Source organism: Canis lupus, chromosome 24, assembly GCF_003254725.2.
Source record: "Canis lupus dingo isolate Sandy chromosome 24, ASM325472v2, whole genome shotgun sequence".
Taxonomy (NCBI): Eukaryota; Metazoa; Chordata; class Mammalia; order Carnivora; family Canidae; genus Canis; species Canis lupus.
In genome coordinates this window covers 1,401,876-1,411,123 of record NC_064266.1, presented here as the reverse complement: position 1 = coordinate 1,411,123, position 9,248 = coordinate 1,401,876, and the positions used below count along the sequence as shown (strand labels likewise).

At 42.2% G+C, this 9,248-nt stretch overlaps 1 long non-coding RNA gene across 2 annotated transcripts in view; it reads left to right on the top strand.

Annotated features, from left to right (window-relative positions):
* The first annotated feature begins 21 nt into the window (after positions 1-21).
* LOC112673487 (uncharacterized) overlaps positions 22-9,248 on the top strand; it is a 33,162-nt gene continuing 23,935 nt past the window's right edge. For both annotated transcript variants that reach the window (XR_004808867.2, XR_004808868.2), the window contains exon 1: positions 22-251. This is a non-coding gene — a long non-coding RNA (uncharacterized LOC112673487). The remainder of the gene's footprint in view (positions 252-9,248) is intronic.

Genomic DNA, 9,248 nt, shown 5'->3' with positions numbered 1-9,248 from the left:
CCCTGAACTCTGCCACCTAGGACATTACCTAGGACATTTCTAGGCCTCCTGCCCTCAGCCCTGGGCTCCATGCATGTATGCATATATATATGTGCATATGTATTATATAAATAAGACCTGCAGAAAGGAAGCTCATGGAGCTCATTCTCTGCTTTATGTGCCTGCATTTTCTCATCTTCAAAACCTTCAGTGACCGTTCTTCCCTCAATTCTGATGTCACCACCTCCAGGAGGTCTTCTTTGGAACTCCCTGTAAGTGAAATTCACTGTTACCTCTTTGTGCTTTCGGTATTTCCTTGGTGCCTGCATAATGGTACAGTAGAGGTAGATGCCATCTCAGATTGAATTCTCCCAAAAAAGAGATCATGAAATAAGGATTCCAGTGCAAGTAGTTTATTTGACAGTGAGTGATCCCAGGAAGTTTACTCAACACTTTCATACATACTGCTCTGTTGCTTTAGTCCCTCTGAGAAACAGACCCTAGCACAGCTGTTCTACCCTCCAGTGTTTTGCTGCCCACAGGCCACTTAATCCAGGCTCATTGCCTCTACCTTTGAGGTTACTCTGGGGTGCTACAGGGAAAATTTGCTTTGTAACTATTCTCCCTTGCCTGTATAGGACTGCAAGTCACTTGGTTCTGTGGATTTCTCTCAATATAGTCTTATCTTCTCTTCATCTTTCAGAATTGTCTCAGTCCTGGTATGCCCAAAGCCCCATCCCTGCATTGCAGAGCCAAAGGGGATTTTGTTGAGTAGACACTCCCTATGAGTCAGGTGGGGAATCCACTGAATTGGGGGAAAGAAAGGTGTCAGGAATAGAAAAAAATATGCCAAGATAGTAAATTTAGACAAAAGCATGCAGGTAAAGCAGACTTTGGGGATAATAGTCACTATTTAGAGAGTTGGCTGGTAGACTTATCAATGATTTTACCTTCCTACAACCCTTAGTATTAAGAGAGCCCAGTACCCAGTATTTTACTGAGTAGAGTATAAAGTTTTGTTAAATACAATTTTCACTGACTACCTCCCTGGTTACTCTGATACTCTGTCCCTGTATTATAATTAGAAGAAACCAAACATGTAAATAGAGTTAAGAGTCCCTGGTGGCAGGACAAAACTTGTTCTTGCTTTAAAAGAAAGTTCAGAGATTTGTGCAAGATGGAACATGAGAGCAAAGGTGGGAGAATGAAGAACAAACATTTGGATTTTGTATAAATAGAAAATGAGATTTTTCAGGCAGGGGAGCATCTGGGGAAAGTGCATGCATGTCTCTGATCCTTCTACCTGGGTGGTGGCTACCAGAGCCAATCAAACAGGTAGTCGAATATTGGCATTCTTTCATCTGTTCTAACTCATCTTTCCTGAGAGAGTGCCTAAGGATAAAATTAATATGTGGAAGCAGGGCCAAGCGTTGGAGGCACACATCAAAATGGTGTCATTTGAGAACTTAAATCCTGATGACAACTGGTCGTGGTCATCCCACTTCTATGAATCAGTACATTTGTCTCTTTGCTTAGGCCTATTTGAATTGGGATTTCTATCCTTCGCTATTGGAAGATTCTATCTTATATATTCTCAATTTGTGTGGAGGTTCTTGATGGATAGTGATGGTTCTTGGTAAAATCAAGAGATTTCAGTAAAATGTGATGAAAGAAGCACAAGATTTGATATAAAGTGCACAGCTACTTAATATCAGGAAGTCCCAGTTTTCTGTAAAGTACAACATCTAGATCATAGGATTAGCTGAAGATTAAGACTATATATATATATATATATATATATATATATATATACACGTGTTTATATATAGATATGTGTACATACATGTATCATACATGCTTGTGTGTGTAGCTGGACCCAAATAAAATAATCCATGATCCCTTGTGTTCTACTATCTGCATGAGGTAAACTCAAGGAACACCAGCCCAGTCAGTGCAGTGATCAGAGAGGAATTCAATGGTTGTTTGAGTCTACCATTTTACCATTGAAGGGGATCAAATTCATTCCCTGCGGCAACATTTGTCAAAATCTTCAGAAATTCCCTCAAAGTCCTCTGGAAGCTCACATGCCATACTTCAACTCAAATCCTGGTATGTGACTTTTCGCCTTTTTTCCCCCCCTCTACCTCCATTGCATTCTAATCCAGAGCTATATTTCAGAGATAGTTAGTGTTCATTTATTGAGTGAACAGAGGCTCAAAATAGCAGTCTTAATAGGCCATCTTAACAAGAACAGAAATTATGACCTTTCCCTATAAAAATGTCAGAGATTGTCATTGTTATTGTTGGTATGGGGAGACTGCATGATTACTAAGAATTTCATCAAGAGCAGTGCCTTTCCCAAGGAAATCAGAGAGAGCAGCCTCTAGGATCTCGCATAATCCTGGGGGATGCTGCAAGCTTCCTGAGGAGCAGGCAAGAAATCAACATGACAGTCAGCACTGAGGACTGCCATGAGGAATGAATGCCTTGCTAATTGTACACCTAGCTGTTCCTCAGTATAGATTTAGGCTCTGTTGTCTCCATATCATTAGTAGTACTTGTCCCTAGAAGGTGGGCTTTAATTCTGATCAAAGAATGGTGGGGTAGAGAAAACAATGAAAATGCAAAGGAGAAAAAGAGATGCATTCCACCTCACATGACTACACTGCCCCTCCATCTCCCAGGGTTGTGAGGGAGGAGACACCCACAATGCCAATTATGATGTATCCGGCCATGCTGCACCACGTGTGACTCAAATTTTGAGGTAAATGAAGAGAGAGGTCTCCTAAGGCAGAAAGTAGATATTCAAAGACAAACTTCAGTAGTTAGGGATGCAGAGAGCCCTCTACTGCCTCCTTTCTCCCATTCCCCACCTCCTGCCTGCCACACCTTGCGCTTCCACATCAGGGGCTGCAGAGCTGAGTGAGATTTGAGATGTTTCTACAGAAAACCCTGGAGCAGATGCTGCTGGTGGCTGATCCAGAGCCCCCCAGGGGTACGTTTTACTGGATGCCTGGGGGCCTGTTGGAAGGGCTCTCCATGACAAAATTTCTGGGAATCTGTTCCTGCGCCAGCTTCCCAGAGGGTCTCTGGGCTGTGTCTTGTCACCCCAGAGCAACCTGGAGCCATGACAGACTGATAAGATGTCTCAAAGCCCAGCTCCCTGGCCTTCAGGCAGGACAGACTCTCTGTAGAACTTAAGCTCCCCGTGGGGACCAGAGACTGCTGGGATTATGTTACTAAGACCCTCAAACTACAGCCATATATTTTTTGACACCTCTATCTGCACATAGGCACAGTCAGAAATGGGATCTGTGAACTACCAGTTACAATGGGTCCTTCATTACTTAGAAAATGGGGCTGCAAAGTCAACAAAATAATTTTTATTCTTGGTGGTTACACCATTCCCATGGCTATTTGAAAAATGTTAGTTGTGTTACCAGCCTTCATGGGAATCTGACGACAGAACATTGCTCAATGGCACATGCTCACTAATATTTGTCAGTTGGCACCAATTACAGAACACTTGCTGATATGGGCCTTTCCTCTACCCCCAATGGAGACTCTAGTTTTACTTTTACTCCCATGGTTTTGAGATGCCTAGCCAGTCAGGTTTGTTTTCTTTATATGATTCTAAAAATAACAACTATCTTCTTTTATGTTTTATTGAAAGCTGTCCCACCAATTCACAAAGAGGCACCTCCTTTTAATGGGTGTTAATTCAGTTCCCCAATAGCAATACCAGAAAAGATAAGTATTTTGACATATGTTATTTTAAAAGTCTTAGGATCTGAGAAGCCACAGGCAAAATATGCTCAGAAATGAATGAAAACATGTGAAGCTAAAATATGCATTCTGGCCTCTGAGTCTGAGTCTGTTTCTCGGAATGCCCTATCAAATACCCTCCTCGCCAAAGGATCCCTCCACGCCAAACTTCCAAGAAACACCATCTGGTCATTCCAATCCCCAACATTCCTGCTATGTATGATCACATATTAATTACATTGCATATTTGCTGTTTAATAATATCACGTAGAAAAGTCACATGGAATAGCTTCATAGAACCCTGGCCCCAGGGTTTACTGTGATTCTGAGCCTGTTTCTTCCTCAGCTATGTGATCCTATATTTTACAGGGCTGTGTATAGGATTATGTAAAACATTGTTCTGGAAATCCAACAAAGTAAACTCTCAGTATAGATTTTCTCTCCCTTGTCCTTGTCTTCCTCATGGTTTTGTTTTGTTTTTTAAAGATTTTATTTATTTATTCATGAGAGACACAGAGAGAGAGAAAGAGAGAGAGAGAAAGAGAGTGAGAAATAGGCAGAGACACAGGCAGAGGGAGAAGCAGGCTCCAAGGAGGGCTCCAGAATCAGGCCCTGGGCTGAAGGTGGTGCTAAACTGCTGAGGCACCTGGGCTGCCCTTGTTGTTGTTGTTGTTGTTGTTGTTTTGAGAGAGAGAGAGCATACAAGCTCTGGGGGGGGGGGCGAGGGAGAGGGAAAGAGAATCTCAAGGAGGCCTCCTGCCCAGCACAGAACCCAATGTGGGGTTCAATTTCACAACCCTGAAATCTTGACCTGAGCTGAAATCAAGTGTTGGACACATCACAGTGAGCTACCCAGGAGCCCTTGCCTTCCTCATATTACTCCTTATCTTGTATATGGAGGATATGAGTGTTGTGGTTTTCAATTCTATAGCAAGCTACTCATGAGTAGGGGATCTGAGCACAAGTGTCTATTTGAAAGGTGATCCCAGGAGACCCCGGGAGGGAAGTGAGAAGGGAAAGAGTTATAAGAGAGCTACCAAGCAAGTTGCTGCTTTGGGTAACTGGGCCCTAATGCTGCAAAGAAACTCTAGAATGTGGCATGAAACATGCATCTTGGTTTTTCAATCTCAGGGGCTGGGGGTGGAGTATTAGTGCATCAGCCCCTTTAGTCTTTGGTTAAAGGCTGTCCCCAATGCCCTTCCAGCCTTTTCTGTTCTCAGACATAGTCAACCTTCAAGGCTCCAGAGAAAGTAAAGAGATTCAGCACTTCTCCCCTAAAGCGGTCAGGCCAGGAGAAAATGGGTAGACACTGTCCATATCTGCTACAGGTGACTTTGGCTGAGAAAAAAAGAGAAAAAAAGTTTATGATTGTGACTGGCTCCAAAAGAAAAGTTGGAATGTAAATATTGACCTTTATGCAATGCATGAGGTTACAGTGCGGACTGCTTTTGCTGACAAGAAGGGAGGTTTCAACCCCACGTCAAAGATCTTAAATCTAGCCAGAGGACTTCTCTAAAAGCCCAGTTATCTTGACTACATACTAAAGTGCATATGTATGTATCTTTATATGTGGACATTTGTATTCACATAAGACACTGATTGCAAAACCTTCTCGTAGAAGTTTAGCCAAGAAACCAGTCAGACTACCCAGTATTATTACAAGGAAAAGGATAAGTACATACTGAGAAGGATGATAAAAGGTGGAATTGTGAATCCTGACTGGTGCAAAGGGGCATCCTCGGAGAAGGGAACACGGGCCTGATCATGGAGGGATGCATGGCAGTTACCTGGGTGAAAGGTGAAGATGGAGATGGGGTCAGGGGAAGAGAGGTCATGGTGTGAGAAACCTCATGGCAGGAGGGAATGTGGAAGGAAGCCAACATGAGAAATGACTCCAGGAGTTTTGACTCAAGAGTCTCAAGGTAACATGCATTGGCAATGTGACCTTGGCTAAGTTGTTTAGTGTGTCTGCATCGAATGAAAAAAAAAATCCTACCTTAGGACAGTACTGTCCAATAGAAGCTTCTGGAATGATGGAAATGTCCTAAATCTGTGCTAAGTACAGTAGTCACTGGCCACCTGTGACTAGTGAGCCCAAGAAATCTGTCTACTGAACCTAAGAAACTGGTTTTTAGATTTTATTTAATTTCAATTAATATAAATTTAAATAGCCACAGATGATCAGTGGTTGCGGTATTGGATAGTGTTGCTTTAGTGTGTGGTTTCAGGGACCATTATACCTGAAGCATCTGACACAGAATATCCACCCTTATACCCCCGCCAATGGTGAGATTCTGATCTCATAAGCCACGTCTCTCTATCCGATGCTAATTTAAAATTGCCTCTTAAACGAAAATGTGTTTGGTTCCAAAGTGGCTGCTGCCAATAATCCCCACTGGTAGTAATGACTACCCTGGCATTGTTCCAGCACCATGATGGACTTGGCCAGTTGAAGACAAAGTTCAATGAGTCACTAAACAATATGAAATATCTCAATTTTAACCAAAACTTTAGGCAAGAACTGTCTCCAAGGCTGCAGAAGCAGGACTCAGCAGATGACCCAGAAGACAAGAAGAAAAGCCCAGTTTAAAGAATAACAATCAGTGGCTGAAAGCTATTAAGTTCGCTCTTCTAGTTCAAAGAGATTTGAAATGGCAATTTGTCAGGCAACTGTTGTCACTTTAGATGCCCCTAGTTGCTTTCTTTGAAGCCCTTGATTGACTACAGGAGGCTATGCCAGATTCTTCTAAAGACAGGATTTCCACAGTTGAACACATTTATGTCACAGTAATTATGACTCTTCCCAAATTTAATCAACAAAAGGCAAAAGAGTGCAAGTTTTAGAAAATATGCATGTGCTCTGCAGAGTCCAGGGGATGGCCTGGTGACCATGAATAGGCTCAAACAACCAGCTAGACAGTTTCAGGCTCTGACTTGTGCTGATTAGATGCTAGAGAAAGTTTCTTTGTTGGCGAGGGAAAGAGGGATCACCAGTCACCCTGAGGATGTCTTCCTGAGTTCTGCTTCTTCTAGCCAACAGGCAAACAAACTTTAACTTGACTTGAATAACTTCTGGGAGAAAACAGGCAACTGGGAAATAAGCGACCTAACAGTATTATCTCTCTAGCTAGCAGAGGTAGGCTCTAGAAGGAAATTGTTGCTAATTGTTTCTGAAAGTAGGTGCAAGGGAAGTGTGCCCCTGTGGAACAATGGAGCCATGAGTGGAAATGGGTGCAAAGGGAAATAAACAAGCAAGTGTGAAAGGGAACTGTAGCTACCACCCTCCTGACTCAGACTTTCTTCTGGAAATCTGCAGAAATGTGGGAAAATGGAATTAGCCCTCAGAAGCATTTTCACACTAGAAAGAACTATTTCCAAGTTAATTTGCTACTGGTGGGGCTCTCCATAACCTACTCATCAGTGATGGGAAGTGTGCCCAAGGGTGTGCATGGTGAGAACTGCCAGGATGACAGTCCATCCTAAGCATCACAAGGAAGGTTACACCAGCAGGATTGAGGCTCAAGGGATGCAAACTGTCCTCATAGCCCAACCTCTTTCCAAACATCTACATGTTCTATAACTCAGGCAACAGCAGTGTCCTAGACAGAAAGAGGGGGAGTGATACAGACAGTAAAGATAGGATGTCAGAGGCCCTGAGGAGAGGGCCAGCAAGGTGGACTCTTGCCCGGCAGCTGTATGCCAGATGTCCCTGCTAGGCAGCCTTGGGGACACATTCATGGCAAATAACTAAAGAGAAACTCTGGCAGAAAAAAAAACTATGATATCTGCATACGAAATGTGGGGACAGGGCCAGGAGCAAGGTCATAAAAAGAAACTCGCCAAAAGCAGGGATAAACAGATGCAAAGTAGGTGAAGCAAGGAGAGTTCTGGAAAGCTGTGATGGGAGAAAATCACACTTCTAGATGCTTCACAGGTGTACACTCCCAGGTACAGGGAGCCAAGTCACAACATTTGCAATGAGAAAGCACAAGAGCACCCAGTAGGAGGCTCAGAGGTCAAACCCCTCCCCGCCCCCAACATTTAGCCATTCAGTCTGTAATGTGTGGGTTCTGTTTGCACAAGGAGTGTACCTCGCAGCATGATGTCACACAGGCCATGTGAGTGACCTGAGGACTGCTGACCAGTGCATCTCAAGTGTTCAAACAGCATTCACTCTATCTGAACAAACCAAGAAGAAATTAACCCCAACATGAAAAAAAAAAAAAAAAACCCAACATAGGTTCTGCCTAAATCACTCAGGCAAAAGAAAATAAATGACTGTGTAGATAGGCAGTAAGAGTCACGTGACCTCAACATTTAATCCAATTAGTAGGCTGTAAAAGATATTTAGAAGAAGAAATGTAATGACTTTCATGTTGATGAGCTAATTGGTCTTCGTTCTGGAAAAATTGTGTCTTCCAAGTAAGAAAAGGTGATAGGAAAATATTTTTCCAGGAGTTTCCATCATCACTTCTAGGCAAGAAAGTTGCCAAGAACCTGAATTGGTGAGGCCAAGAGCAGCCTTGTACAGAATTTTGAAGGTGAGTGAAAGATGCTAACCTCCTCACAGATAGGCGTGTATCCCAAGACATTTGCAGCATGGCCCCTGGTTAATGGAGAAAGTGATAGCTTTGCTCAAAGTAAAAATGTAAAATGTTACAGGCCCATGAAGGAGGTATAATCTATTATTATTATTATTATTATTATTATTATTTGCAATAAAATACACATACAAATAAACTCAGAAAATACACATAAAATTTACCATTTTAACCATTTTAAGTGTGAGGTTCAGTGGCAGAAAGTTAGGCAAACATCACATTGCTAGGCAAACATTACCGCTATTCATCTCCAGAGCTCTTTTCATCTTATAAAACTGAAATTTCAGTCCCATCAAACAAAGCTCCCCATTCCTTCCTTCTCCCAGACTCTGGAAACCACCATTTTGCTCTCTGTCTCTATGAATTTAACACCTCTAAGTGCGTGATATAAATAATATCATATAGTATTTGTCTTCTTGTGACTACCTTATTTCACTTAGTGTAATGTCCTCAAGTTTCATCCATGTTGCAGCAGGTGTCAGAACTTCCTTCCTTTGTAAACCTGAACAATAATCCACGTATGTATATAACAAGTTTATCATTTCATCTGTCTGTGGGATGCTCGGTTTGCTTCCACTTCTTGCTTATTGTGAATAATGCTGCTATGGACATTGCTGTGCAATATCTCTTCAAGACTCTGCTTTCAACACTTTTGGGTATAAACCCAGAAGTGGAATTGCTGGATCATATGCTAATCTTACTTTTAATTTTTTGAGGCCCTATTTTACTGTTTTCCATAGCAGCTGCCCATTTGCATTCCTACCAGCAGTTCACAAGTGTTCCAACTTCTCTGCAACTTCTCCAACATTTGTCATTTTCTGGTTTAGTTTCATTTAATTTGGTTTTTCTGTTTGTTTTAAATAGCTGCCATACTAATCGATGTGAAGTGATGTGAAGGCAATA